The sequence below is a fragment of the Symphalangus syndactylus genome, chromosome 7, assembly GCF_028878055.3.
Source record: "Symphalangus syndactylus isolate Jambi chromosome 7, NHGRI_mSymSyn1-v2.1_pri, whole genome shotgun sequence".
NCBI lineage: Eukaryota > Metazoa > Chordata > Mammalia > Primates > Hylobatidae > Symphalangus > Symphalangus syndactylus.
The window spans coordinates 109,837,879-109,853,463 of NC_072429.2; the positions used below are offsets into that span (position 1 = coordinate 109,837,879).

The following is a 15,585-nucleotide window of genomic DNA, read 5'->3' on the forward strand; positions in this document are numbered from 1 at the left end:
GAACTCACATCTTCATTTCAATATTTTATATTTCTGGGATATAGCCTGGATCCCAAGAACTTAGATAGGAAATTTTGCTCTACTCCTAACTTAGTGGTGGCTTTTCATGTTTTTAATTCATAAGTTATTTACTTTTCCTATCATGAGGCACCACATTTAAAAAAAATGTATTTCTATAACATAATAATAATTTGTGCTTTTTGTAGGAGTATAAAAATTATGAGTAATGGCTTGATAAGAAATATGAAAATATTTTGGATTTTATGAAAAATACAAGCTATGTGAAAATAACAATACCTGTGAAAGCCTAATTTTGTTTTTATTTAAAATATTTTTATTGCAATGATACACCAAAAAGAGAATGTTTATTTGCAAACATTGTTAAAATTGGTTATACAGCCTTGATTAATTGAACTGGTTAGCTGCTTTATTTTCTTTGGATATTTCTAGTGTTTAGCTATAAAGTTGTAGTCATATTTATATTTACACATAGTCATATTTATTTTGCTACATAATTGCCTAAGGTTTGGGTGTTAATTATACTGTTGAAACTAAACATTCTTCTTTCTGCAGCATAGCAACTTTCTCTTGTTTGGAGTTTCAGTCCCTAGTGTTTTTAGAAACAATGCTGCTTCTCCTCATGGTCATTTGGAAGACAAATTTAGAGATGACATAATTTGTTTTTGATTGCAGTAAACTAAATTAGTCTGTTTCTGACAGAGCCTCTCAGGAGACTGCAGCTATGAAGTCAGAATTCTTAGTCCAGATTAATCTCTTTCAGCAGTAAACGTAAAAATATGATAATATTTCAAAGTTATATTTGGCACATGACATTCCAGTGGTTGATTATAATTGAATCTGCATTGCTGATATATTGCAAAGACTGATTACACACTTGAATAATGTTATTTTATTGTTATTTTGAAAATTTGGAGAAACAAAAGAATCTTAGTATATAATAACTAAAAAACATATAAATAACTAGAATTTTGAGACTCATATTAGCTGAATTGCCAAATACCAGAATATGTGGCAGAAGTGAAAGTAATATTTGTTGTTTTTTCTTCCAAAAATTTTTTTTTCACACTACTATGCCTTGCTGGAAAACAATGGTATCTTGTTTTGATGATTAGTCAAAAATATTCAATACCATGGCCTAAGTTAGGAAGCACTAAAGTAACTTTTTCTGGAAAAGCAGAGTGCGAACTCATCCCTGGAGAACTAAAAAATTTGGACATATGAGGCAAATAAGTGGTGGGGACCATTACATAAATAAAGAGCTAAATTTGAGGAAGCTCTTTAGGAATATATAGAATTGTGTTTCAGATTAATGTGTCCCTTTGTAGTGGAAACTTTGAGTGACAGTTCAGAGAATATGCTACCTTAGAAATTCTACTATTGGCTTATAGTCTGTTCTTTGGCTTGTAGGCTTCCATGCCTAGTTTTGCAGTATCTTCTATTTTATTTTTCAGGTGTAAAACACTGAAACACAAAATATGGAAAGAAAGAGACTGAAAAATACCCAAATCGAATAATAAAACTTCAAGATACTTTTGTGTGTAAATTTGGCTTGGTGAACTTCGAAGAAAAACAAATGTTTCCTGTTACCAAACCGAAGTATTAATAACTAGAATGCTTGTGCTATCTCAATGGAGTGATATTGGTCAATGATTTCAAAATTTCACATTTCATAAGCTAAATTTTTGGAGTTTGTATCCCAATATATGGGCATTTAATTACGTTTGTAAATTACATAATATGCACTAAACAAATTTATTATTTGCATTTAAAACAAAAATATAGTAATTGAAGAGCACGAGATTTAAAAAAAAATAAAATTCCCCAAATTTCTGTTTGCTATACCAATGAATACACTTAGGATGTATACATCACAACTTAGGAACTGCTTCTCTGGAGCATACCTCATAAACTTTACAAATTCTCATGCACAAGGGGCGCTCTGCTCCAGATGTTCCTTGGATGGGCAAAGGGAACAATTTCTTGTAAAATTCACATGGAGGATATTTTCTAAATAAGTACAGTTACCCTTTTTTGTGTCATTTAAATGACAAAGCACATTAAGTAATGCAATTTATAACCAGATTGTGTTATTTTGTTAAAATGTGCAGAGGGTACCTTTTAAAACATAGCTTCAACTAGAAACTATAGATGAGTATAGGGGTTAAAAGAAAGTCTGTCACCAGAGTACATTTTCATAAACACATAGTTATACTCAATAGAATTGGAAAGACTTGGCCGGGGGCAGTGGATCACGCCTGTAATCCTAGCACTTTGGGAGGCCAAGGCAGGCGGATCCTGAGGTCAGGAGATCGAGACCATCCTGGATAACAAGTTTCTATTAAAAATACAAAAAAAATTAGACGGGCGTGGTGGTGGGCGCCTGTAATCCCAGCTACTCTGGCAGCTGAGGCAGGAGAATGGCGTGAACCCAGGAGGCAGAGTTTGCAGTGAGACGAGATGGCGCCACTGAACTCCAGCCTGGGTGACTGTCTCAAAAAAAAAAAAAAAAAAAAAAGAATTGGAAAGACTTATTATTTGTATATCTGTGATTGAGAATGATAAATACTATCTATAATTTCTGAAATGTTATTTATACTCAATTTCTAAAGAGGAAAGGATCACAGTGATATTAATTGCTGAGTCTAGAAAATTTACTGATTGTTTTAATTTATATTTTAAAAATATAATTCAATATTTAATCCTGTAGGTGTTTTTTTTTTTTTTTTTCGGAGTCTCACTTTGTTGCTGAGGCTGGAGTGCAGTGGCACCGTGTGAGCTTACTGCAACCTCCATCTCCTGGGTTCAAGCAATTCTCCTGCCTCAGCCTCCCGAGTAGCTGGGAATACAGGTGCCCACCACCACGCCTGGTTAGTTTTATATATATGTATATATATATTTTTTTAATTTTTATTTTTTAAGTAGAGATGAGGTTTCACCATGTTGGCCAGGCTGGTCTCGAACTGCTGACCTCAGGTTATCCATCTGCCTCGGACTCCCAAAGTGCTGAGATTACAGGTGTCAGCCACTGCGCCTATCCACCTGTAGTTTTATAATAGGATTTTTCTGTTCTTTTTAATTATTAGTTACATGGTTATGAACACAGTATGCTAAATATTTCAATCAGGAAGTAAATTCAAACAGTTATAATGAGTTTAAATATTAAAATTGTCCTGCAGTCTTATCAGTGACGTGATAATTTTAGTTCATGAACCCTTGGATTTGCACTATCCTATACAAATGCTATTGGCCACTAGAACATTTCCATCATCATAGCTCTATTGAACAATACTGCTTTAGTACTTTTTAGAACTTTTTATTCCTTTTACTCAGGTTGTATTTCAATATTTGCTTCCCCCCATGCATTCTAAATTAGTTAATTCTTTTTTTAATTTTAATAATGTATTTTATTTAACCCAATATATCAAAAGCATTATTTCACATATAATTACAATAAAATTATTGAGGTGGTTACATTAATTTTTTCATACTAACTCTTTCATATTAACTCACATACATTTTAAACTTACAGTACCTCTGAATTTGGACTGGCCATATTCCAAGGTTAAACAGCCACATGCTGCCAAACACTACATATTGGACAGTACAGCTCTAACTATAGTATCTCTTAACTTTTCCCTTGGCATTTCCGTGAATTTACCTAAATTTTATTTTGAGAAGCTGAGAAATAAAATTCCATGGTCTGTGTCTATAAAGGAAACAGCTCAATAGAGTTGGGAAGACCTCCAATATATACAAAATCTTACATATCTCAGAACATTCAAAAAGAGTCAGACCTATCAAAATGGTATCAAGAAAGCAAAAGACTACAATGGGCAGATATTTTAAAATAAAATGTTAAGACTTTAAAAGTTTCATCATCATTGTTAACTTTATATTTTCTCTGCACTAACACTGCATCTGATAAGTTTTGAATCTCACATTTTAATTTTTCTGTGATTAAATTATAGGTTGGCCATAATATATGCTATGACAGATAATGAGATATACAAGCAGCAGACTCACAAAATAAAAAGAACTCTTACTAAGTTTATGACACACTGTGCACTGTGCTAAGCACTTTCATATATTTTATGTAACACTTGGCAACAACACCATGAATACTATTATTGACATTTAAAAGTGAGGAGCAAAGAATTTAAGTAATTTCACCAAGTCTCATAGCTAATAGGTAAATGGTAGAGCCAGGATTTAGACCCAGAGGCAAAGTCTTCAAGTTTTCTTTTTTTTTTTTTTTTAAATTATACTTTAAGTTCTAGGGTACGTGTGCACAACGTGCAGGTTTGTTACATATGTATACATGTGCCATGTTGGTGTGTTGTACCCATTAACTTATCATTTACATTAGGTATATCTCCTAATGCTATACCTCCCCTTCCCCCCACCCCACGACAGGCCCCAGTGTGTGTGATGTTCCCCTTCCTGTGTCCAAGTGTTCTCATTGTTCAATTCCCACCTAAGAGTGAGAACATGCGGTGTTTGGTTTTTCGTCCTTGTGAAAGTTTGCTGAGAATGATGGTTTCCAGCTTCATCCATGTCCTTACAAAGGACATGAACTCATCCTTTTCTATGGCTGCATAGTATTCCATGGTGTATATGTGCCACATTTTCTTAATCCAGTCTATCATCGATGGACATTTGGGTAGGTTCCAAGTCTTTGCTATTATGAATAGTGCTGCAATAAACATACGTGTGCATGTGTCTTTATAGCAGCATGATTTATAATCCTTTGGGTATATACCCAGTAATGGGATGGCTGGGTCAAATGGTATTTCTAGTTCTAGATCCTTGAGGAATCGCCACACTGTCTTCCACAATGGTTGAACTAGTTTACAGTCCCACCAACAGTGTAAAAGTGTTCCTATTTCTCCACATCCTCTCCAGCACCTGTTGTTTCCTGAGTTTTTAATGATGGCCATTCTAACTGGTGTGAGATGGTATCTCATTGTGGTTTTGATTTGCATTTCTCTGATGGCCAGTGATGATGAGCATTTTTTCATGTCTGTTGGCTGCATAAATGTCTTCTTTTGAGAAGTGTCTGTTCATATCCTTTGCCCACTTTTTGATGAGGTTGTTTTTTTCTTGTAAATTTGTTGGAGTTCTTTGTAGATTCTGGATATTAGCCCTTTGTCAGATGAGTAGATTGCAAAAATTTTCTCCCATTCTGTAGGTTGCCTGTTCACTCTGATGGTAGTTTCTTTTGCTGTGCAGAAGCTCTTTAGTTTAATTAGATCCCATTTGTCAATTTTGGCTTTTGTTGCCATTGCTTTTGGTGTTTTAGACATGAAGTCCTTGCCCATGCCTATGTCCTGAATGGTATTGCTTAAGTTTTCTTCTAGGGTTTTTATGGTTTTAGGTCTAACATGTAAGTCTTTAATCCACCTTGAATTAATTTTTGTATAAGGTCTAAGGAAGGGATCCAATTTTAGCTTTCTACATATGGCTAGCCAGTTTTCCCAGCACCATTTATTAAATAGGGAATCCTTTCCTCATTGCTTGTTTTTGTCAGGTTTGTCAAAGATCAGATTGTTTAACAAGTGTTGCTAAATGCTTTCAAGAGACCACAACTTTGCTAGATGCTATGTATTGTCAAGTTTCTGTCAGAAAATTACAAGACATGGTTGTTTTGTTCTGGCAATTTATATGTTATGAATAATGTCACCAATAGTCATTTGGTTAAATGTGTATTGACTGGAAAAATTGTATGTTTGATCCATAAAATATATGCATATACTTCTAATTTATTTTGAATTAACTAGAGACACATAAATTGACATATAGAGTGACGTTTTCTTTAGATGATAGTTTATATATAAAGGAGAGATGTGGCTATAAGACTTCAAGTTACAGTTGGTAGACAAGGGCATCAAGTTCTGACTAAAACCTGACCATGATGAGTTTCTTCATTGGAATTGATTAGCAATAGGTCAAGAGATGTTGAGTAGCAAAGTAATTCAAGTACAGCATTAGAAGCATAAAGAAAACAGAAAAAAGTAGGAAAATAGTTTGTTGGCTGACTTTTTCAATCTATTTATACAGAGGGGTTAAATTGTATCTGCTAAATATTTTTGGTTTAAAAATAGTATAACCCATCAAAATATGTTTTAAAAGATCAAGATCTCATGCTGTAATTACTGGTTGTCCACATGCAAAAAATTAATCAGATCTTATGCCATTTGCCAAAACAAGCTCAAAATAGATCATAGACCTAAATGTAAAACACAAAACTATAAGACTCTTAGAAGATAGCATAGCAGAAAAACGTAGATGACCTTAGATATGGTAATGGCTTTTTAGATACTACATCAGAAGCATGATTCATGAAAAAATAATTCATAAGCTGGATTTCATTAAAATTAGACATGTCTGCTCTGCAAAAGACAATGTCAAGAGAACAAGAAGACACATTATAGACTGGGAAAAAGACATATATAATAAAGGACCGTTATCTAAAAGACACCAAGAGCTTTCAAAACTCAACAATAAGAAAACAAAAACACTTGATTAAAAAACAAGCCTTGATAGACATATTATCGAAAATACATAAAGGTAGCAAATAAACATAGGAAATGATTCCAACCTTATGTCATAATAAAGGGAAATAAAAGTTAAAACAACTATGAGAATTGCTTCATGTCTATTAGAACAACCAAAATCTAGAACACAGACACCACAAAATTCTAGCAAGGATGTGGAACAAAAGCATCACTAACTTATTGCTGGCGGCAATGTAAAATGGCTCAGCCACTTTCGCAGAGTTTGGTAGTTTCTTATAAAAATAAACATACTCTTAGCATTCAGTCCACCAATTGTGCTCTATGGTGTCCACTCAAAGGAGCTGCAAACTTATGTTCACACAAAACCTGCACATGGATATTTATAGTTTTATTCATAATTGCCCTAACATGAAGGCAACAAAGATACACTTAGGAGATGAATGGATACATAAAATATGGTACTTCTAGAATATGAACTATTACTATTCAGTACTAAAAAGAAATGAGTTCTCAAGCCATTGAAGGACTTTAAATGCATATTACTAAATGAAAGAAGCCAATCTGAAAAGAGTATATACCTTATACCAGCTATATGACATTCTGGAATAGACAAAGCTATGGAAAGAGCAAAAAGATGAGTGATTACTAGGAGTTGGCAGTGGGCAGGTAGGAGGGGAGATGATGAATAGTTGGTATACAGAGTATTTTAAGGTCAATGGAAGTACTTTGTATGATACTACAGTGGTGGACACATGTCAGGGTAAATTGTCCAAACTCATAGAATGTACGTCAACAGCAAACCCTAATGTAAATGATAAACTTTCGGTGATTATATGTCAATGTTGATTCATCAGCTGTAATGAATGTACCACTCTGGTTGGGGGATGTTGATAATGGGGGAAGGAATGCACGTGTGTGGGTAGAGGGTATATGGGAAATCTCTGTACCTTCTCAAGTTTTCTTTGAAACTAAATCTGTTCTGAAAAACCATTAAGTCTTAAATAACACGTATGTTATTATCAAAGGAAAGACTTTTGTTTAAGCATGAGAGCCCATTATATATGTATACCAAAAGGCAAGAAACCAGAAGTGAGAAATATGATTGTCAGAACAATCAAAGTAAAGCTAAGGGTCAGTAAATGTGGAGGTAAATGTATTATCTATGTAATAACGTAAAATATTTGAAAATTGAAGTTAAGAGTATCTGGATTTGAAGTCACTTCCCTCACCTATTCCTCACTTCTCACTCTTTATTTGCTCTTTCTACTTATCTCAGCCAAAAACCTTAAAATACCTTATAGGGAATGTCAGAAACTGGTTTCATTATAATGTTCCAGCCTCATCTTAAACCACTTCCACACGTTCTGTGCTATGACCATTCTGCACTTAAAAGTGTTGACTTTGTGCTATTACATAGTAATCCTTGTATTAAAGTAGCATAATATCATTAAGATAAAATGTTTACTACAGTGCTACCTTTGCAAATGTCCTAGATTTACATTCTGTATCAGAGAGCTTGAATTTAAAAATGTAATTATTGCATTTGTTCAATAATCCATACCAGTCTACACATAATGCATCTGATTTATTTTTGATAATTTATTGAATTTAATACAGCTAATGTCTCATTTATTTCATATCACGTTTTATAAATAGAACAAAGTATGTATTTTATACTTTAAAGATTTTAAAGTAGTTATCAACTAATTCCCTACCCTGAAATTTTTATAATGATGCCTGTGTAATATCAGTTTAAGAATTTAATAATGTAGGCCAGGCCGGTGGCTCACCCCTGTAATCCCTGCACTTTGGGAGGCCAAGATGGGCAGATCACCTGAGGTAAGGAGTTCAAGACCAGTCTGGCCAAACATGGTGAAACCCTGTCTCTACCAAAAAATACAAAAATTAGCCAGGCGTGGTGGAAGGTGCCTGTAGTCCCAGCTACTCAGGAGGCTGAGGCAGGAAAATCACTTAAACCTAGGAGGCAGAGGTTGCAGTGAGCCGAGATGGTCCCCCCCCTCCAGCCTGGGGGACAGAATGAGACCCCGTCCCCAAAAAGAAAGAAAGAAAGAATGTAATAATTGATTAATTATATTTCCTTTTTCTATAGTGATTATACTTCAATGTTTTTACATAGTAATAGCAGGATGTTGTTTAACAAACCTGAAATCCAAAGTCAAGAAATCTGAATGTCTGCATTCAAGCACAATTTCAGCACATATTATTAATGTTAAATTTTATTTTTAAATATGTCAACTCCTGTGAACCTCAATGGGCACACATATGGAATAATACAATAATAATATTTTTGGTAGATATTTTGTGTTAGATATAGGGCTCACAAATGTGCACTCGTTAATGATATGGGGTAAATACTTTTGCTGTCTTACTTTATTAAAATGAGAAACCAGGCTTAGTAATTTTTCCAAGGTCACAGAGCTCCTCATAGGGCCAGGATATTGACTCAGGCATTTTCCCTACAGAGCTTACAATCTTAAAAAATGGAGCATCCTATTTGTGTTGGATTGGTAACAGTAATGGCCCTGGAATTTCACTCCTCCTTGTATTTATACTCTTGTGTAGTCAAGGTGTAATTCTCTGCACCTCAGCTTGACCATGTGCTCTGCCTTTGGCCAATGTGGAGACCCAGGTAACAAACATGACATGAGTAGAGTTATGAACAGCAATTGTACACTGGGCCTTGTGCTTCTGCCCTCTTGAAGATCATGTCCCAGTCCAATCTGCTTACTCCAAAAGGAGAATGAGAGATTGACAGACACTGAGCCCAGATGTCCCATTTATCTCAGCCGGACAGCCTTGATAAGCTAAGCCCCACTGAGATCAGTGAATTTTAGCCAATGACACATGAGCTATAATTATACAGTATTGTATTATTTTTGTAATGTTAGTATGAGTTTGGGAATATTTCTTATAACCCAATAGCTAAAAGATAGACTACATCTCTAACTATAACATGAGAGGAATATTTACATCTCAGGTTTAATGGAAAGGCCAACATTTGAAAATATTTATATGTGGGAATAGGTATTCAGAAATGTGTGTTATTTTTACGTACTCTGATTTATACAATTTTCTAAAAGGAGTTTTTCAGGTGGTTTGAGAGGGCAAAATAAACTGTAATTTGGACACTACTCCCCCACTTTCTGTGAACATTGTTCATCAGAGATTACCTTAACTCTTAAAACCTAAGGGCTTAACAGATATTTGACAATTACCCGGAAATCTTCACCCAGCTTCACTTCCAACACTGAAATATAATGCCCGATTGGATAAATATCTGATCAGTCATTCTATTTCTATCTTCTAATCAAATTCTATATATGCCTCTTTTTCTTCAATAGCATTCACACTGGCATAATGCAAACTTTCATCATCCCTTTCCAAGACTGGATTAACAGTTCCAAGACCTATAAATAGACTACCAGGAAGTTAGTGCTTTTAGGCTAGCTACTTTCAAGTTAATCATCAATGCTCCCACTAGAGTGACCTTTATAGCAAACAAATATGCACATCTGACTCAGATATTTTCAGAGACTAAGCATGTTTTATTGGATACATTCTAAATTATTTTGCATCACATAAAATACCCGTATATTTCTCTTTAGTTTCAATTCCTAACATTTTCCCATATTACACAACAGCCTTCGTCCCCCAAACACAAAATAAGCAAATCACAAGGTTCTGGATGAGCAGAGTTTCTTAACTGTTTTATTTCTTGGCATATACTAAGTCTTTACTGACTTGCATATACCAATGAATTTTTCTGCAAATATTTTTTCTTTCTTGGACCTAAGAAAACTACAATTCATCTCTTTAATTCTCTACTCATATTATTAATTCTTTATCTTCCCTATCTTTATTGCTCTCACTGCAGCTCTATTCAGAAATTTTTTTTTCCTTTATAATTAATGTTATCTTCTCTAGAATATGCATTTCTTAATGATCATCTATGTTCTTTCTTTCTATCTAATTACACAGCACTTGAATATAATAAAGGATTCAGCAACTATTGGCTAAACACATTAAGTAAGTGATTATATAATTCATAGACAATCTATTCATATTTTATTGATGTGTTTTTTTGAATAAATCAAATTCCTATGCTATAAACTTGATAACTTGACAATTATTTAAGTTATGATGAGTATGTGTGGAGTTGTATAAAATACTGGCCTAAGTTACCATCTCTAAACTGACCCCAAAGTGTTGCAGAATTAACTAATAGTAAATCATAACAGATACTATTAATATTTTGAGAATGTGAAGAGAGGATGTAAAAATTTTAAGTAGATATTCTGGATGGGTTGAATTTGCATGCTTACAATGAAATTTTATCATTGCACAAAGATGGGCTTCACTTCAGTGTTATTTTTAAGAAAAATAGTATTCTTTCATATGTCATATTGGAAGACTACCAGAAATTTATGGAATTATTCATGACAATTAGACTTTCTAATTCATGACATAGTTTGACCCAGCTAACATTTAAGCTCCTTGTGATGAGTTAAAAAGTAAAAGGGAGGAATTAATATGTAATGATGAATCCCCTCTATTTATGCTGGACATTAAGTCTATTTACATGTAAGTTTGATTCTAATTTTGTGAAACATAACCTTAGTTTTAGCCAAATAAAGTCATCTTACAAAAATATTCAAAGTAGACCAGGCACAGTGGCTCACATCTCTAATCCCAGCACTTTGGGAAGCCGAGGCTCGTGGATCACCTGAGGTTGGGAGTTTGAGACCAGCCTGACCAACATGGAGAAACCCCATCTCTACTAAAAATACAAAATTAGCTGGGTGTGTTTGCACATGCCTGTAACCCCAGCTACTTGGGAGGCTGAGGCAGGAGAATCGCTTGAACCCGGGAGGCGGAGGTTGCAGTGAGCCGAGATCACGCCATCGCACTCCAGCCTGGGCAACTAGAGTGAAACTCCCTCTTAAAAAAAAAAAAAAGAATTCAAAGTACAGGCAAATTTATCGTTAACAAATAGTTATTGAGCACTCTCTCCACCTATGCAAGAATGTAGAGGAAGCATCACAAGTAATATTATGGGATATATATATATATATATATATATACACACATATTTTTAATGTGTGTGTGTGTGTGTATATATTCCATAATAGAAAAAAATGATGAAGGAGGGGCAATATTCAAAATAAAGCAAGGTAATAAATAAGTGGTAGAAAATCTGAACAGGAAAACAAGAGTTTTAAAAAATCAACTGGCATGTAGAATCTGTTTTTAGTTAGGAAAATAGTTGATTAAAAATGGGTGGAAGCTGAAGTGGCTGCACATGCCCTACCCAGTCTATTCTGAGTGAAATAATAGCAGAGGGGTAGAAGAGAAATGCCTAACATGATTGAAAATTTCCTAACTATAGAAGAGGTTAGTAAACTTATAAGAGGGAACATGCAATCTGAATAATAACTAAAGGAGCCAGCCTCAAAGTTTCAAAGCACATTTTAAATAATTTTGTAATGTGCTGATTTTTAAACATCATTTGAAGTTATAGAAAGGAAATAGACTGAGTTGAAAAGTTATTCTTATTTTTTTCCTAAAGCTAGAAAATTTAAGTTAGGCTTTTTGGCATAAGGAATCTAACTCAAACTGAGGGGTCAGTTTTGTATCTAGAAGCTACATGATTTGAATAAGCAGAAGCCATCTAACAACACATTGATAACTGACATAATTAAAAATTAACAAATAAAATAATACAGCATTGTTTTTACAAAGATGCTTTCATTAGATACTAATTTTATGCTCTGAAGCATATTCATTTTGTTTAGATTTTCAAACTATTTAAAAATTAGAAAAATTATTATAATCAACCTAAAACAATTAACATAAACAATTAAAATGTTTAACATAAACAAATAAATAGATGTTTCAATATTTTACCCAACTAGCAGGATCATAGTGAATTAATAACTATTTTTGATTTTTAAGTTAAGCCTGGTTTTGTCTAAGTAATTCTCATTGGTATTCAGTGGAGTAAATACATTTTTCACTCCCTTTTACATATTAAGAAATGAAGATTGACAGAAGAAACTCGCTTATGTCAGAGAGATAATAAGTGGAAAAATACAGATTATGTTGGATCATTGTGGAACATACTGTGTAATTGGAAAACAAGAAAAAAATATATATTTGTATACAAATAATATTAAACTGTAAAAATTACATGTCATAAAAGCAAATAACAAAAAATAAACTGGGAAATATTTACAGTATGTATTACAAAAAGTTCATTTTTAATGTGTATTGGTTTCCAATATTCATAAGAGAAAAAGTCAACAAAAGAAAAATAAAGTATATAAGCAATTTGCAGAATAAGTGTGCATGCATATGTATGTAGGCTATTGATTTCATTTTATATATAATATGTATATTATATATAATCAAGCTTTGTAATATTTAAAATCAAGTAAATTAAATAATAAGAATATTTTATTTTAAAATCAATTAAGTTGAATTGGTCAATAAGTTGAAGTAACCAAAAATATTGCTTTCTGACTTGAGCTGTAAGATTTTAAATATTTTACATTGTTGATGAAGAAATAAACTCAATGTTTCTGAAAAAATAATTTTACACAATATCTAAGATGGAACATTTAAATGTGATTTGAAACATTAATTTGCCTACTATGAATAGGTAAGGGAAAATAATCAGAATGAAGGTAAAATATTAAGTACAAAGTTTCTCATTACAGCATTATTTAGGTAATAGCAAAAAATTGATGAAAATTGGAACAATAATAACAGTATTATAATTTTTCTGTAAATTATGGTATATTCACATTCTTAACTCTTTTAAAGTCAATAGAAGCACATTTATGTTTCATTTTATCTAAAATAACAATTAAGTTCGTTCTTTTAACTATGTCTGCTTTAGAAGTTTAGTAACTCAACCAATATTCTTGCTAACAAAATATGTTGATTTTATGTAGTTAGACATCACTCTGCCTCTATGTGACTTACATATAGATGACCACATACTGAGCTTATGTGAAATTCGTGATTCATCTGTCTTAGTGGAACCATGAGCCTTATTGATCATGGGCTTAAAGGTATGTGACTCAGTCTGGCAAAAGCAACAAAATTTAGCCTTCTGAAAGCAAAACCTATTTATTAGCAGGTTACCATTTTGGAAGGAAGAAAATAACCTAGGTTCTTAGTAGCTTTATTAAGCTGCAAAACTGCTAATTATATTATATTTGAAGTTGCCTTACTTTTAAATCTCCAGTATGTGAGAAAACAAATTTCTCAATATTTAATTGAGTTTGAGCTTGGATTTAATGTTTCAAATACTCAGTAAATTCCTTATAATAACTAATACTTAGACAAAAAAAAATACCTTACCTGTATACACTATAAGAATGTCATCCACTCCCACAAGCAGAATCCTGAAGATTTTTTTCAGAAATAATAGAAACGAGAACAATGAATGTGGTGATCACTTAACAGAGCAGCGGATGTAGAAAAAGAAACTGTTGGGGGAATAAAGATTCTTAAAGGAATATTACAAACAAATCCTCTTTTGAACAGAATAATTGCTTTAGAGGGGACTGTAAGGAAGATTGGAAAGGGAAGAATCAAACTATTATATTAGAGCTTTCACGCTGGATACCATTATTGATGTGAAGGCACATTGCAGAGTCGACATTGTTTATAGAGAAATTTTACTGAGTCTATAAGCTCCTATTTGTTTACATTCTCCTTTAAAAGATTCTTTGTGGTTTAGTTTGAAAGTCTTTCCCTCTCCCCCAACCCCTGAGAAATTTCGTATTTATTCGTACCAAAAGTCTGGGGTCTTTTAAATTGCTATTAATATAGTAGGCCTGAATTGGCCATGAAAATGTTTCAATTCAAGCCCAAACCAAAATGAGACTAGTCAGTGGCCTCAAATTCTCAGCAGAGATGTTTTTTTCTTGCAATAAGTGATAATGTGATGGGAAAAATTTCTTTGACATTTGTCTATGCGGCCCAGGATTTCATATCCAGTTTATACTTTTTTGAGCATATAGATGTATTATTTTTTGACATTTACGCAGAGATTTTTCAGATTCTGCATGGGTCCAAATCCCCCCTATCCACTCCCATCTCACACCATTTGCCAAGCTGTCTTTAAAACCAAAACCCTCAATCTGCTTGTATTGGTAATGACCGTAGGGCAGCTAGTTACTTCAAAGCTTATGTCTTTCACTGAGAGTAAAGGATTTACTTCATTTTCTTTCAAGTACAGTCTTTTATTTTAAAACATAAGATTCTAGAATATGTATCCAGAATTTTTTATTTTAATATTTATGTATTTAATTTAGATGATAGACTTATTTCAGGGTACCGAGTCTGCCATTTTGCTAGGAGAGAAATCTTTGTAGGAAGAATTGTCCCAATATAATTGCTTATAAAATATTAACAGGAAAACACCACATACAATGTGTTTGTATGCATGCATGTGTGTATAATGTCACTTAGGTAACTTACATATATGTATGTATGCATACATGCACATATGTGTCTATGAACGTGTCTATGCAGGTGTATACATACGTATATGCCTATATGTATGAAAAATTTACATTGCATATATATTTCCAATAAATATAAGCATGTTTGTATGTGTGTATATACATAGCTATGTGTATATTTTAAAAACATATTTTATCAATCTATAAAATATATTTTGCCATTGTGCTGAGATGTTTAGTGATTTTATATTCCTATTTCTTCTGTTAATCATCTTGAAAATATATAAAGCTAGTATTCATTAGTTTATACTAAAAAGTAGGTTATTTAAAAACAAAAAAGTAGATTTTTCTACTGTTGCCCAGGTTAGAGTACGGTGGCTGTTCACAGATGCATTAACAGGGCATTACAGTCTCCAACTCCTGGGCTCAAGTGATTCTCCTGCCTCAGCCTCTGGAGGAGCTGGGACTATAGGCACATGCCACTGCTTGTGGTTTTGTTTTATATATAGGACTTTATCCGCTTGTAGATAATAAGCTCTTTAATGATGTCATTC

At 33.2% G+C, this 15,585-nt stretch overlaps 1 long non-coding RNA gene across 2 annotated transcripts in view; it reads right to left on the reverse strand.

Annotated features, from left to right (window-relative positions):
• The window catches only part of LOC134737242 (uncharacterized), an 86,865-nt gene that overhangs the window by 60,225 nt on the left and 11,055 nt on the right, over nucleotides 1-15,585 (reverse strand). The window contains exon 1 of one of the 2 annotated variants that reach the window (XR_010121935.1): nucleotides 13,923-14,029. The exons of the other annotated variant lie outside the window; for it this stretch is intronic. This is a non-coding gene — a long non-coding RNA (uncharacterized lncRNA). Of the gene's footprint in view, nucleotides 1-13,922; nucleotides 14,030-15,585 lie in introns of those variants that run through there. 2 annotated transcript variants of the gene reach the window in all.